The 15,342-nt window shown below is 44.5% G+C and overlaps 1 protein-coding gene and 1 non-coding gene across 3 annotated transcripts in view; one reads left to right on the forward strand and one right to left on the reverse strand.

Annotated features, from left to right (window-relative positions):
• The window catches only part of ATP10A (ATPase phospholipid transporting 10A (putative)), a 194,686-nt gene that overhangs the window by 93,157 nt on the left and 86,187 nt on the right, over positions 1 to 15,342 (forward strand). The gene's annotated exons all lie outside the window — the stretch shown is intronic.
• On the reverse strand, positions 14,675 to 14,796 carry LOC116858370. Its single transcript, XR_004380898.1, has one exon. It is a non-coding gene; the product is annotated as a small nucleolar RNA SNORA28 (small nucleolar RNA).

Consider the following 15,342-nt stretch of genomic DNA (forward strand, 5'->3'; position numbering starts at 1 on the left):
CACCTGGCCCTGGTGGGCTTCCTGGCCAGCTCAGAATTTGTGCTTTATCTTTCCACAGCCATGATATGATGGGAGTAGGAAACATTTGCTTTTATTCTAAGCTGGTGAAGTCTTTTTCCCACTCATTGTACTTTTCACTAAAAAGTCCACAGTTAATGGTATTGGGTTGTTGTGGAGCAGGTGGTCTGGGCTCTCCTGTTTACCACCCACCCCATAGTTGAGGAGGTCCCACGGACCTAACCATTCCTTTTATTATGGCTGCTCCTTTCACTTCATCCTGTAATGGTCTGGTCATTTTCCAGCCACCCCAGCCCAGCAGCTGGAGTTACCACTATCCTGACCCTGCCTCACTGAGTACAGACAACCAGTTCCCAGCCCTCTAGATGCTATCAGGGCAATGCCTAGGAATCAGACTCAAGGGATGAGTGGCGTTGGGAAGACAGCCCTCCTTGGCCCTGCCCTCACAGTTGTCACCTCAGTCAGACACATACAGGCCCATTCCCTTTGTCCAGGTGAGCCCTTCAGATTTGCCTCAGATATAGAACTTTAAAAGGATCCCCCCTTAGGACCACATGGAGGACATATAATTTCCCCTCCACAGGAGAGTTCTTCAGATCTTTGAAAGCTGCCTGGTGGCTCGCCTGTGGTCTATCCATAGTTAACATTTGCCAGTGCTTACCACTTAGCATGTTATTAGTATGTTTGATCTAAACCCACCATGGTGGGTGCATAGGACCCCCTTGGGGGCTTTAGACATCCCTGAGGGCCTAGCCCACCAGCACTCTGGCTCCCTTGGTGTGGGATGGGTCGACACTGGGGTGTTCCAGGCTCCCGGGGCTGTGTACCACTATCCCAAGACAATATAGTCACTTCCCTAATTTACATATAAAGTAGCCCAGGTCCAAGACGGTAGGCCCCTTGCCTAAAATCCTGCAGCTACTCAGGGGAGGGGCCACTGCCAGGTATCCGGGCTGCAGAGCCCATTCTCACGGTGCCCCACCTCCTGCCCCCTGGCTTGCTCCAGCTCATGGAAGGCACCCTTCAGAGGTGCTGGCATCTGTCCTTCACTACTCCCCACCAGCAGCCTGACCTGGGTCCTCCTCACACCTTCTCTGGGGTGCCATGTAGTGTCCGTGTGGTGTTTCTCACCACAGTCTGCCCCCCACTTTCTGCAGCAACTGTCAGAGTCATCCACACGGATCGAAGAGCTCTTCTGGGCACTCTCCTGCTTAGAAGCCTGCGGGGGTTGTTGGCACTGTGTTGAAGCTGAGGAGAAGCTCCCTAGTCCAGAACAGACAGAAAGCAAATGGTTTACTGTCCAAAACTCTGACTGCAATGGGCTATGTCGCAGAACTGCTTCGTCTAGAGAAACTGCTGATGCCAAGAAACACGTGAGGGCAAAATGCAGGTGTACATGTGTGTTTCTATAGGTCTCTATAATGTATGTGTACACACATATATAGGTACATATATGCACACAGATGTCACAGCCAGACATGCACGTGTATGAGTTTCACTTAAGATTTTGTTTGATAAGAGAGTTCCGTCCATTTGAAGTGTTGACAGAACCCTGACTAGATGATTTCTAGGGTGCATTCTGACTGTGCCTTTCCAGGCTTTGGGTTTGGTCCATGGCTTCTGTCCAGGAGGCTTTGCTGAGGCATGATGGGTGCTCTTGGCGTTGAGCACAGACACTGAGCTCTGGGGTTCTGCGATAGAAAGACCTGGCTTGGGCCCCGAGAAGCAGTCGGAGTAGAGGCAGGGAGACAGCATTGCGGATGGGGCCTTGTCCTTCAGAGGATGGTAGTATCCAGGTTGTGCAGATGAGGACACAAGAGGTTCTGAAAGACTCATTCACCGTCTTTCTGTGAGACATTGTTCACAGATGTATTAAGCACATGTGTGCCAAGCACTGTAATTAAAACAAAAAATCCCTTCTCTCAAGGAGGCACTGGTGAAGTAATCTGACTGGTTGAGTGGAGCATAGCTGGATTCACACTGAAGGCCGCCTGTAGCAGCCGGCAAGGATTGGACCAAGCTTCCTAGGCTGCCCGTTGCTTGCTAAGGGAGGAGAAGGATGCCTGGCTATGTGGCTCCTCAGTGCTTGTGGATGCCGTGCATCCCATTCCCTCCAAGAATTTCTAGAAGAAAAATCCATTAATAGTATAGGTGAGCAGAAATGGGAAATGCTAAATGTTAAAAAACTAATTGCTGTGCCCACCAGTTAATGCGAAGAAGAAATAAAGTTGTGCCTTCTTGGCCTGTAAAGTGATCTGCAACTTCCTGCTTTCTCGGCTTCCCAACCTGCTGTGGTGGCCGCCAGCTCTTCTCACCCCTTATTGCTGGATCAGAGGAAATCCCCATTTTCTGAGGGCACAATGCACTGCAAGGGCCTGACAAGAAAGATGCTAGGGTTGGCGGTCTGAGAAGTAGTTTGGGCAGGCTTGGTCCCCCTTGAAGTTGGGGGCTGGGGACAGAACTACATGGAGAGCAGGTTTTGGTCCTGCAGCTGCTAGCTTGTGACCTGGAAGTCATATGACTTATTTGGACTTCACTCTCAACAACTGCAAAATGGGAATAGTGTCAGAGATCTTTCTTTCCTGACAGGTGCATGATCAGTGAGGGTGGCCATTCTTATCACCAGCTCTTCTCCTGCTCCTGCTGTTGTCCTCACAGGGCTTCTGGAGGGAGAGTGAGAGCAACCTGTTTGGGCCTAGTTTTAGGGAGAAGGGTTCACTTCACTGTGCAAAGGAGCGTAATCATAAACACAGCAGATCTGTCTCAAGTGGGAGGCCTGCCTTGAGCTCCATAAGTCCACAGAAATAATGGAGAGGCTGGGAGCTTATAAAGGGTTGAGTTGAAAATTGTCTAGAGTTCTGGGAAGGAGGAGGCTGCATCATTGACCCCCTTGCCCAGGGCTGTGGGAGTCCTTGCCTGCCTGTGCCCGAGAGCAGGGCAGCTTTAATACTGCAGTAAGACCAAGCTCTCCATGGCAGAGTGCCAGCCACTGGGCTGTGGGATGCCAGGTCTGCAGCTGTAACTTGAGCTTCCCTGGTGTAAGAACATGGGAACAGCATGGCAGAACCAGCACTCTGGGGGGCTTCTAACAGACTCAGCTGCAGGGGCAGGGGAAGGGGCAGGGGCCATGCTTCTAAAGGAAAGTTGTGATTTTTAGAGGGAATTCTTTTGTCACATCCTGCAGTTCTTGGCAGATATTCACAGAGAAAGGGAGGATATTGGCTTGATGTGCCAGCAGCTGTTAGACAGATCTACCCTGGCAGCCTAGCAACTTGGACTGCAGTGCTGAGCTCAGCAGACACAGTGTCTCCCAGCACAGTGCAGTGCCAACTTCATTAGAGGGTCCATGTGGCCACCAGGGCTCAGAGATGCTCCACCTCAAGCTGGAGGACTGTTGGCTTTTACAACAGTTGTAAAAGCCAAGCTTACAAAGGAAAAATAATCCAGAAGCAAGCCTTAATTTGTGTCCAGTGTTTCTCCTGCCTCCTCATAAGTGTTTACCAGGCACACTACAGAATTACCCTCTGCAACTAGAGGAGACTTTGGCTCTTAGCACCTTAAATCTGAGTGCAGAGCCTGTATGATTTGTAGTACCACAGGTGGAGTGGCTGTGGTGATTGATAATCCTGTTTCATGGAGATAAGTTAAAGGTGGCTGAGCTCACCAGTAAGGGAACATGCTTGGTCCTGGAAACCCATACTGCATCATGGATCTTTGATTAACTGTTTGCACATGATCCCTGGTCTCTGCTCAAGAGGTTGATGGGTATAGCGCTCAGCAGTGCCTCACCTGGGGCTGGTGAGAGATGCAGAGGTCCCAGGTACCACCCAGACCCACAGAGACAGGATCTTGCATTTTGATAAGATCCGTGGGGAATTGATATTTGAGTCCCTTCAAATTTGAGAAGCCATGCAGTACAGGATTTACACCTGGATGTAAATACTTATTTTTCTGTAATTACTTCCTGTTTTCTAAACATGCATGGGACAATCATCAGTCTTTATGTTCTCTTGCCCTCTTGACGAAGCTGTTATTTCTGTAATTCCCTAATTAAGGCACTTCTTTAAAAAAAAAAAAGTGACAGACATCAATCACCTACAAAAGATGCACTTTTGAAAACCTCTGGATAAAATATAATTGAGTGATATTCTTTCATAGATGTAATTTCAGGGATGCTTTATTTGTATTACTGGTAGATTGACCCACATGGGAGGAGCTTGTGTTGGCTGGCTCTAATCTGTGTAGTAGTTAATTAGGAACAGGTTTTCCTGGGGTGAATCCTTTTACAGCTGGTGCTGTGTCCCCGACTTCGTTGAACTAGCAGCCTCTGTTCCCACCAGCTTTTCTTAATGAGAATCACTGGCAACTGGACTCCTAATGAAGCTCCCCTGCCCCCTACCACAAAATGCCATTCCACATCTGAACTTTGCTGTTTCATACCGTTGGCTGGTCTTTCACAGTCTGCACCCACCCTGCCTTTCTGAAATTCTCTCAGTCCACACCTCCCATAGTGGACACACTTTTAGGAGACACTAGCAGTTTGGAATATCATCCACAGCATGCCCCAGACCTCCTTCTCTTGATATCCCAGGCTTCAGTCCAGGTGTGAACTTGGGCAACCTTGGGGATTTCCTCTGTTCCTGGAGCCTGGCCTCTTTTCAGGTCACTGCCTGTTTTTTTTTTTTTTTTTAAATTCCAGATACCACTTCCGATCCTCCAAGACCTCCAGAAAACTTGCAACAGAAGATTAAAATATATAAAAATATTCTTTGTTTTTAAAGTTTAAAAAGTAAGGGTAACACTCATTGACTGACGTGAGTGTTCGTGTGTGTGTGTGTGTAGATTGGTACATAGAGGTACATGTGCAGTTTTTCCATGGGGAGCTCTCTGCCCTAAGAGCCATGTTTTTTACCACGTTGGGCAGCTGAAACTCAGGAGGCAGTCTTTGGCAGAAATCACCAAGGATGCAACCATTTACAGAAACTGTTCTTCCAACCTCTGCCTGTTTCATATCAACTGATCTTAGGGCCTTCAGGCTATTTTGGGAAGAGGCCTTGCTTAGTTAGGTCTCTTGGAGTATTCAGAAAAGGTAACAAACTCTAAAAGGTTATTGGGTATTAGAGTTCTCCATAAAAACAACCAAGAGGAGAGAAAGAGAGTTCTCTCTCTGTGTCAGTATCTATATGCCAATGTCTACAATAAATCTATCTGTAGATGTTTATTTCTGGAGAGATACAGACCTATAGATGTTTGTGGGGGAGGATCTGTATGTCTAGAGAGATTTGTTACAGAAATTGGCTCATGGGTTTATGGAAGGTGAGAAGTCTCACGATCTCCGACTGCAAGCTGGAGACCAGCAAAGCTGTTGGTGTAATTCAGTCTCAGACTGAAAGCCAGAGAACCAGAGGAGCCAATGATGTAAATCTCAGACTGAGGGCAAAAGACAAGATAAGATATCCCTGCTTAGTCAGTGAGGCAGGAAAAAAGAACAGATTTCTCTTTCCTCCATCTCCTGTTCTCTTCAGGTCCCCAGTGCCTCGGACAATGCCCACCCATGTTGGGGAGGACCATGTATTTTACTGAGTCCACAGATTCAAATGCCAATCTAATCTGGAAACACCCTCATACACACACACACCCAGAAACTGTTTAATCTGGGCAAGCTCCTTGGCCAGTCAAAGTGACACATAAAATTAACCATCGCATCTGTTTACTTGGCATCTTGTGGGGTTTTCCTTGGAGAGAATTTGAGAAGTAAAAAGTAGGAGAGGCAGATCTAGCACTTTGGCTTAGGCCCTGACCGTCTTTTGAGCATGGACTATTCTGCCTCTGGTCCTGACGAATGGCTTCAGAGGGACAATGTGATCCTGGGGACTTCTGAAGGAGCAGAGGGGAATGGAATGGAGCTGTGGTGAGCAGTTTTAGGCTGGGCAGAGAGATGAGAGACCGGCCATGACATGGCCATGGGACCTTGACCACGTCACTCCTCCCATAGCCCAGGATTGTTCCCTATCTGGGAACGGATGTTGTTGGATCTTAAGGTCTCCCGTCTCTGCTCTGTGACTGCCTTTTATGGAAAAGGGCAAGGACATGGCAGAGGGGTAGTGAGATGGCAGAGCTAAACAGCTGTGCCCGTGATGTCATAGCATCCAGCCACAGTGCCCACTGTGGGCGCTGCATGCCAGGCCCCGTGTGGCAGCTGGGACACAGGGATGTGCAATCTGCTTCCCAGATAAGAAGCATGGCAAGCAGTGCTGGACTCAGGCTTTCAGTGGAGGCCTGCTCTCATCTGCCTTGTTATGCTGCAGAAGTGGTCCAGCTTTGTCAAGAATAGAAGAGAGGAAGACAGACTTGGGCAGCAAAGATTTAAATTAGATGTGGGGCCAGACTCTCCTGTTAAGAAAATTATGTGTACTAACCTGTGTGGGAGAGGGCAGGGGGACAGAATTCCCTGCAGCATGGCCTCGGTTTGGGGAGGACACTCCAGGCTCTGCTGCACCGTTGTCAGCAAGTGGCTATAAAATGAGAGATATATTCATTAGCAGAAGGAGGAGGGGCTTGGATAATATTTAACAGAGAGGGCCCTGGTGGCCAGAGGGTCTGTGCTCCAGAGAATGACTGGATATCACCAGTTTGGGCACCTGCCTGGGCTGAACCCTCCACAAGAGGCTAATCTTCACTAGCACCCTTTCCGGGGTCTTGTTAATCCTCACCCCATTGAACAGGATCATTGTCATCCCTACTTTATGTGTGGCAATCAGAATCCCAGCAAGATGTAGCAGTTTACTGGGAGGCACGTGGGAGACCTGGAATTTCCTTTTGGATTTGCCTGACTTTGCCCATGCCTTTTGTTCTCCCAGTGAGGTTTCCAGTTCCCAAACTCATTCATACACCCTAACTGATAATGAGTGCCCAAGCACATGTATCTTCCCTGTGATGTATGCTTATTTATTATAAATTAAATTCTGTGCATTAGGTTGAACCATGACTACTGTCGTGGGTCAGGTTACTACTAAACTAATACTTCCACTACCTTATAAAATATTTTATAGGAAAGAAACATATCAGGATGAGGTTAAAAATGAGTATCAGTAGAAGTCCTGTGGTAACTGGCTTCTGCGTGGTTGATCTTGTCAGAGGCCAGTATGGGTAGAGTGGCTGTGTGGGCATTTGTGTCCACTTGTCACAAGTGGATTATATGTGTGTGTAACAAGGGGAGTGATCAAAACTGCTTTTCCTCCCTGGAAGAGATGGATATTTGTCACAGTGCAGTGGGAGCCTTAGAGACAAAGAGCCAGAGCATCCCTCTCTGTGTTCTTTTTATTCCTTACTTTTCCACTGTTTTTTTTTTTTTTTTCTGGATGAACCAGGACAGTTCCCAAAGAGCATGTTAGAGTGACCCTGGCAGGGATTAGGTAAACTGCACCACCATTAACTCTCTGTCTAGCAGGAGCACGTCCTGGGAGGACAGAACCACAGCTGTCCCAGCTGCCTCCAAGGGGAAGTGCACTGAAGGGTGGAGAGGGAGCAGGGAGGCAGGGCTGTTTGGCCAGGAGGAGAATTGCTGTCTGACTTTGTATCATTGGATAACAAAGGGGATCCTTTTATTTGTTCAGACTTTTAATCCTCATAAGGATTAGGGATTTGGTCAGGAGAATGAGTATTGCTAGCCAGTTATGCATGGGATTTAGAGCATCGTTCTGAGTCACTTAAGCAACAGGGGCCACTACTGTTGATCAGCTTGGCAGTGCAAAGCGGGCAGGTGTTGACATAGCAGTGCTAATGGCAGAGGAGCAAGAGAGGCATGCATGAGAGCAACACACATAGCACAGTGGCTCTCCCTGAGCAGGAGCCCCCTTCCTCCATCCCCACCAAGCTGGACAGTGACCCTGAGGGCACAAAGGAATGTCAGGAAGAGGATGGATGTCTCAGAGGGCTTAGGCTTCTTGCTTAACTCTGTTTGGAACCAGTTATGTGCCCTCTGGATTCTAGTTTCTTTATTTGTGCCAAGTGTATAAGAAAATACTTTCCTTGTAGTGCTGGTGTAAGGTTTGGACACAAATTAAGACATGGCTCCTGGCCCATGGCATGCCCCCAGTAAAAGATAGTGCTGTATTTTGTTCCTACGTGGGTCTGCACAGGATCAGGTATACTGTAGATGTTCTCAGGGCTGGGGGTCAGAGGGGTTGTGAGTGGGAGCCATGTGGAGCCTAGGGTGATCAGAAGGTTTAGAAAAGAGGGGGACCCAGTGCAAATGAGTTGCCACAAGCAGAAGCCTGACCATCTGCTGTCATTCAGGATGAGTTGGACTTACTATTTGCTAACAGTCAAGAGACAAACAAATAAGCAGATGTTAAATTAATGATCTAAAATTAAACGTATGCCAAGTCACAATGAAAATAATTTATTTCAAGAATTCCATGTGCAAGCAACTTAGACTTCTAAAACTAAAGCCCTTGCTCTGGGCAGGTTACTTTTGCTGGAGGAGTAACTGAGCACAGGTGGAAAAGCAATTCTTTTCTTACAGAAATTAAATTTCTCAGCAGGAGGGCAGTCCAAGACAGTGGTGTAGGAAGACCCTGAACCCACTCCCTCTCAGGACACACAGAACCTATACCTGCATATAGAGCGATTCCTCCTGAAGATGAACTGAAGGGTGGTTGAATAGCTTCTGCGCAGCAAGGAGAGAGGGAACCCATAGAGCAAAGCCAGAGACATGGAGACACAGTGATACTAGGACCCCACTCCCAAGGCACTATCTGCAATAGGGAGAGATAGTACAAGGAGGCCCATATACAGACTTGGCTGCCCTGAAACACAGTGAAAAAACAGCAGTTTAAAGGGCAACTAGGGCGGTAGATGGGAGATGGGCTAGATGGGTGGTGGGTATTCAGGAGGGCACTTATCATGATGATCACTGGGTGTTGTAGGTCATTGAATTCTACTCCAGAAACTGATATTGCCATGTATGTTAACTAACTAGAATTTACATTTAAATATAAATAAATAAATAAGGTCAGGTGCCTGGGTGGCTAAGTTGGTTAGGATCTGCCTTCAGCTCAGGTCATGATCCCACGGTCCTGGGATGGAGTCCCTCATCAGGCTTCCTGTTCAGCAGGAAGTCTGCTCCTCCCTCTCCCTCTGCCCATCCCCTGGCTTGAGCTCTCTCTCGCTCACTCTCTCCCTCAACTAAATTAATACATAAATGGCAACTAGACTGTCAGTAAAGGGAATCTACTTATTAACCCTAGAGCCTCTACCAAATGGGCAGGAAACTGCTGGGTTGAAGGTGCCAGTGAGAAACAGGGTTTTTTGTTTGTTTGTTTGTTTTTTGTTTTTTAATGTTTACACTCAATCTTGATAAACCCAGTGGGTGCAGTTTCCAGGGATTCTAGCCAGACTGCTAGGGCCACCTCAGCATGCCCAGACCCCTAGGTTATACCAATTCCAGCTTTCTCCCTAAGGTGACCCCAATACTGCACACCCTGGGCATCCCTAGCCAGCATCTACCTCAGCTCCAGCCATTGGGTCAAGGGGGCCATGGTACACTGATGAACTCATGGACCCCTGTGACCTGTGCCCAGCGCAGCCATCCTGCTAAGAGGCAGTCCCAATATGGTATGCCCTAGGAATGTTCCTCCTTCCACAGTTGCTCCAGCTCCAACCTGCTAGAACAGCCCAATGTGGTGTGCTCCAGGACACTCCTGGCTTGTGCCCACTCTAGCCACCGTCTCGCCATGCTGGCTCCTATGTCGCATGTACTGAGACCGGAGCTTGAACTGCATCTGATCCAGCCATCTCACCAAAGCAAACTGCCCTGTGCCTGCCCCAGCTGGCCTGACAAAGCTGCCAGACACTCAGTTTACACAGGGACTTTTGGTTACAGTGGGGGGAGGAGTTGGGAGCAGGTGGAATAGGTAAAGGGGATTGAGAGGTACACACTTACGGTTATAAAGAAATGTGCCATATACAGCACTAGAAATACAGTCAGTAATATTGTAATAACTTTGGTAACAGACTAGACTTAAAGTGGTGATCATTTCAGAATGTATAAAAATATCAAATCACTAAGGTATTGTCAGTTATACTTCAATAAAAAATAAATAAGTGCAGGAGCAGAGATGGTCTTATGCCATCAGCAAAGTGTTAACATTCAGCATATAGAAGAATTACGTGAGCCTAGGTTTTAAAAATAAACATAATTACAAAAGAGAAATATGTAGGATTTTGGATAGCTTCACTGAGACCAAGAAAACAAAGCGATGAATTTTATTATTCTAGGTTAGAGACACCATCAATCCAAATGCAAATCAAAGAAAAAAGATGGGCTTCCCAGGTCCCAAATTATTGTTGATCTCACATTTCACGTGCTTCAACAGGTGGTTATCCTTTCCCTTTCTTGCTTCTTCCCAATATTGACAAACAGCACTTAAAAAGATGAGTATCATATTCTAGATCCTGCCTTAGTTAATCAGCACAGCAAAAAGAACTTGTATTTTTTATTTGTGAATTTTAAAGACTTCAATTTTTTAATATCATTTTTTTTACCCAACTTGGAATCTTCATGGTAATAGCTTCTGATATCTCAGAGCTTAAAAATGAGCCAGGAATCTCGCAAGAACTTGATGAACCATAAGTCACTCATAGCCTGTTGCCTCTTTGATTTTCTCTCTAGAGGGACAAAACTAATACTCTGTTTTTAAGTTGTCAAAGAAAACATGATAATTAAAACTTAGTAAAGAGAAAGAAAAAAAAAAACAAAGGAGAGTCACCAGGAATTCTACCATCCAGAGATAACCACTCTAAATATTTGGTAGTATCTCCTTCCTGATATTTCTGATGCCCTAGTATGTACATACACACATATGTGCATGAATGTAATAATTTCTAAATGCTGCCCTTTCTATTTAGGTGTTTTGGCATTACTAAACATGCCATTTGAAATACTGCACCATGTGTCTGGATTTGAAAGAAATATTCATTAGAATTATCAAGAATTAATTGCATTTCCTATTTTTGCTTTTTGTATAAAATCTGGCACTGTAACTATTTCTGAGTTTTACCTTAGTATTTTATCCTAGATTTGTTTGCTCATAGCATTGAACCAAGTGTTGTTAATTTTTACCTCCTAAATGTATCTAAATCTACCTACCCTTCTTCATCTTTGTAGCCAGAGGCCTCCATTGAGCTAGAATGCTCTTATGTGAATCCCAGAGATTCACTCCTCTTACACAATGGAGCTCCGTGTGTCTTGGTGCCTTTTGTTGGCCTCTCTGTATCAGTGACCTAAGGGCTTCACCTGCACGATCTTCTGTTTGGATCACCTAATCCTAGTCATTTTCTCTTTTAACAGGGATCACTCTTGACCTCATTTCACTTTCAGATGAGTCCCCTCTCTATTAAAGGACTTATTTTACAGGTACCTCAACACAATCCATGTAAAATCGAACTTGATCTTTCCCCTCAAAAATATTGCATCGCAATTTTCCACATTTCAGTTAATGGCCACTTCATCCTTCAGGTTATTCCTGCCAAAAGTCCTGACTCCCCTCTTCTTCCTATTTTACACATGACTGTAAGCTAGTCTTTTTCTACCCCCGGACCAAGCCATTGTCTTTTGCTTGGGTTACTGTACCCAGTCTCCTCTTCAGTCCTCCGATGGCTTCCTATCTCACTCAGTCAAAATTGATAATGGCTCACCAGCTCTATATGATCCTCCCCTATCATCTCTGACATAATCTGTTATTACTCTCCTCCTTTCTTACGTCTCACCAGTCCACAGTGTCCTTCTTGCTCTTTCCCCAGAAGCTGGCATGGTTCTGCCTCAGAGGCTTTGTACTTGCTAGTTCTGTCTACAATGTTCATTCCCCAGCTATCTGCATGGCTGACCCCTCACCCCCTGTAGGTCTTTGCTTAAATGTTGTCTTCTCCATGATTATTTCTGTGACTTCCTCATGAAAAGCAGCCTTTACTCATACCTGTTCCTTGGCCAGGCTTTGCCTTATTGGCCATTTTCTGCCTTATTTATTCCCCATAATAATTCTTCTCGAGCAACATACCACATATTGTAATTAATTTTTTTCATTGTCTGTCTTCTCCCCTTCAAATATAAGCTCCATTTGAGCAAGAACTTTTTATATTGTCTATGTCTTTATTCCCATTGTCTAGAATAATGCCTGATAATTACTAACTGCTGAATAAATATTTGTTGAATGAGGAAGGAAGGAAGGAAGGAATGAAGGAAGGGAAGAAGGAACTGGGAAAGTGCCTCTTTTCCTGAGGTGAAAATAGCTTTGGAGAAGTCAGGTGACAATGTAGTTCCTAAAGGATAGGCAATTTATTAAGCAGTTTTTGTTTTTTTTTAGCTTCTCTGTAAGACCCATCAAAAAAATCAAAAGTTAGGGAAAATTAATGTACCACTGGGAGGGGGAAGACTTTTACTAGTTAATTATCAGTTGTGAACTTCATCTGTCCTTTCATTTATAATACTGCTCCATTGAGATACAACTGACATACAGTAAGCTGCATATATTTAAAATGGACAATTTGATGAGTTTTAACATAAGTGTACACTAGGGTAACTGTCACTGCAACCAAGTTAGTTAACATGTCTCTCACCCCAAAAAGTTTGTAAAGCCTCTTTCACACTTTCCCTGAGCCCGTGGGTAACCATTGATCTTTTAGTCCCCGTAGATTATTTTGGATTTTCCAGAGGTTTATAGTATGTACTTTTGTCATATGGTCTTTTCCTATTGATACACTTTGAGATTCATCTAAGGTGTTGTGTGTTAGTAATTTGTTTCTTTTCATTGCTAGTGATATCCCTTTATGTAACTGTATCTCAATCGTATATCTCAATACATTAACCTATTGGTAGGCATTTGGATTACCTATAGTTTTTGGCTGTTACAAATAAGAGTGCTGTGAAAATTCATATGTAGATCTTTGTATGGAAATAGACTTTAATTTCTCTTAGATAAATAAAATACCCAGGAGTGGGATAGCTGTATTGTATGGTAGGTTAGCTTTCTAAGAACTACCAACTGCTTTCCAAATTGGCCGCATAATTTTGCATTCCCACTAGCATGTATGAAAGTTCCAGTTCTTCCACACCCTCAACAATATTTAGTGTGGTGAGTGGTCAACCAGTATTTTTCTTTTAGTTGTGGTAAAATATGTTTAATGTAAAATTAGCGCTTTTTTTTTTTACCATTTTAAATGTATAATTTGACAGCATGAATTTCATTCACATTATTGTACAACCATTGCCACTATTTTCAAAAATTTTCATTTTTGAAAACACAGAACTCTCTAACCATTAAGCTATACCTATACCTCCAGCCCTTGGCAACCTTTTATCTACTTCCTCTCTCTGTGAATTTGCCTTTTCTAGAAATTTCATGTAATGGAATAATTTGATATTTGCCCTTTTGTGTCATTTAATTCACTTACCATTACGTTTCAGGTTTCATCCATGTTGTAACATGAATCAGAACTTTATTACTTTTCTGGCCTAATAATATTCCATTGAGAGAATGCAAGTTGGTGCAGCCACTTTGGAGAACAGTGTGGAGATTCCTTAATAAATTAAAAATAGAGCTTCCCTATGACCCTGCAATTGCACTACTGGGTATTTACCACAAAGATACAGATATAGTGAAAAGAAGGGCCATCTGTACCCCAGTGTTCATAGCAGCAATGGCCATGGTCGCCAAACTGTGGAAAGAACCAAGATGCCCTTCAGCAGACGAATAGATAAGGAAGATGCGGTCCATATACACTATGGAGTATTATTCCTCCATCAGAAAGGATGAATACCCAACTTTTGTGTCAACATGGACGGGACTAGAAGAGATTATGCTGAGTGAAGTAAGTCAAGCAGAGAGAGTCAATTATCATATGGTTTCACTTATTTGTGGAGCATAACAAATAACACGGAGGACATGGGGAGATGGAGAGGAGAAGGAAGTTGAGGGAAATTGGAGGGGGAGATGAACCATGAGAGACTATGGACTCTGAAAAACAATCTGAGGGTTTTGAAGGGGTGGGGGATGGGAGGTTGGGGGAGCCTGGTGGTGGGTATTATGGAGGACATGTATTGCATGGAGCACTGGGTGTGGTGCATAAACAATGAATTCTGTTACACTGAAAAGAAATTAAATTTAAAAAATGAGAAAAAAATACTCCATTGAATTTATATACCATATTTTATCCATTCATCTCTGTCTCTCTCTTTTTTTTGGGAGGGGGCAGAACAAAAAAAAGGAGTAAACTCTTAATACTCTAGTTTATATTATACCTCACTGACTCTCATGCACATTTAAAACCCTTGCCCCCATTTGCTTTGGAACCTTCCCTCAGATCATCATACACAAACACAATGCTACTTGTAATTCTAAGAGGATTCACAGACCAAATTCATCCACTGTCATTTCCTATGGGGAAAAAAAAAAAAAAAAAAAAAAAAAACTCCTATGTAAACATTCGGAAATGTTCCAGAATAAGTAGAGGCATTAACTGTTCAGTAAGATTAAGATGAAGTGGTGATGTCTCAGAAGACTAGGTGGTTAGTGAAGGTTGGCACTCCTGACCCTTTCGTCCCCCCTGCACCTGAACAAGAACACATCTCAACTGCACTTAAGCCCAGAGCAGGAACATTGTTGAAGTCTATGTAACAGTTGGTCTCATGGAGGAGAACACTAAGACAGGTCAGACTTTCTTGTGATAGCAAGCTCAATTTGTGTCAGACAGTGTTCATCATCTGCCACAGTGTGGCGTGCAATATCCATTCATCTCTTGACGGACACTTGGATTGTTTCCACTTTGGGCTATTCTGAATGATTCTACAGTGCACATTGGTGTAGAAGTATCTCTTTGAGCCTCTGTTTTCAGTTTTTTGGGGTTTATACTTAGAGGTGAAATTGCTGGGTCATAAGGTTGGAGGAACCACCAGACTCTTTTCCACAGTGGCTGCACATTTTACATTCCTACCATCTATGTATGAGTCTTGCAGTTTCTCCAGGTCCTTATCAATGTTTGTTAATTTTCCTTTTTTTTTTTTTTTGGTTTGTTTTTTAAAGAAAACCATCCTAGTAGGTATGAAGTGGTATTTCATTGTGATTTTGGCTTCCATTTTCTTTTCTTTTTAAAAGATTTTATTTATTTATTTGACAGAGAGAGAGATCACAAGTAGGCAGAGAGGCAGGCAGAGAGAGAGGGGGAAGCAGGCTCCCTGCTGAGCAGAGAGCTTGATATGGGGCTTGATCCCAGGACCCTGAGATCATGACCTGAGCTGAAGGCAGAGGCCCAACCCACTGAGCCACC

Source organism: Lontra canadensis, unplaced genomic scaffold (assembly GCF_010015895.1).
Source record: "Lontra canadensis isolate GAN:19392208 unplaced genomic scaffold, GSC_riverotter_1.0 scaffold135, whole genome shotgun sequence".
Classification (NCBI taxonomy): domain Eukaryota; kingdom Metazoa; phylum Chordata; class Mammalia; order Carnivora; family Mustelidae; genus Lontra; species Lontra canadensis.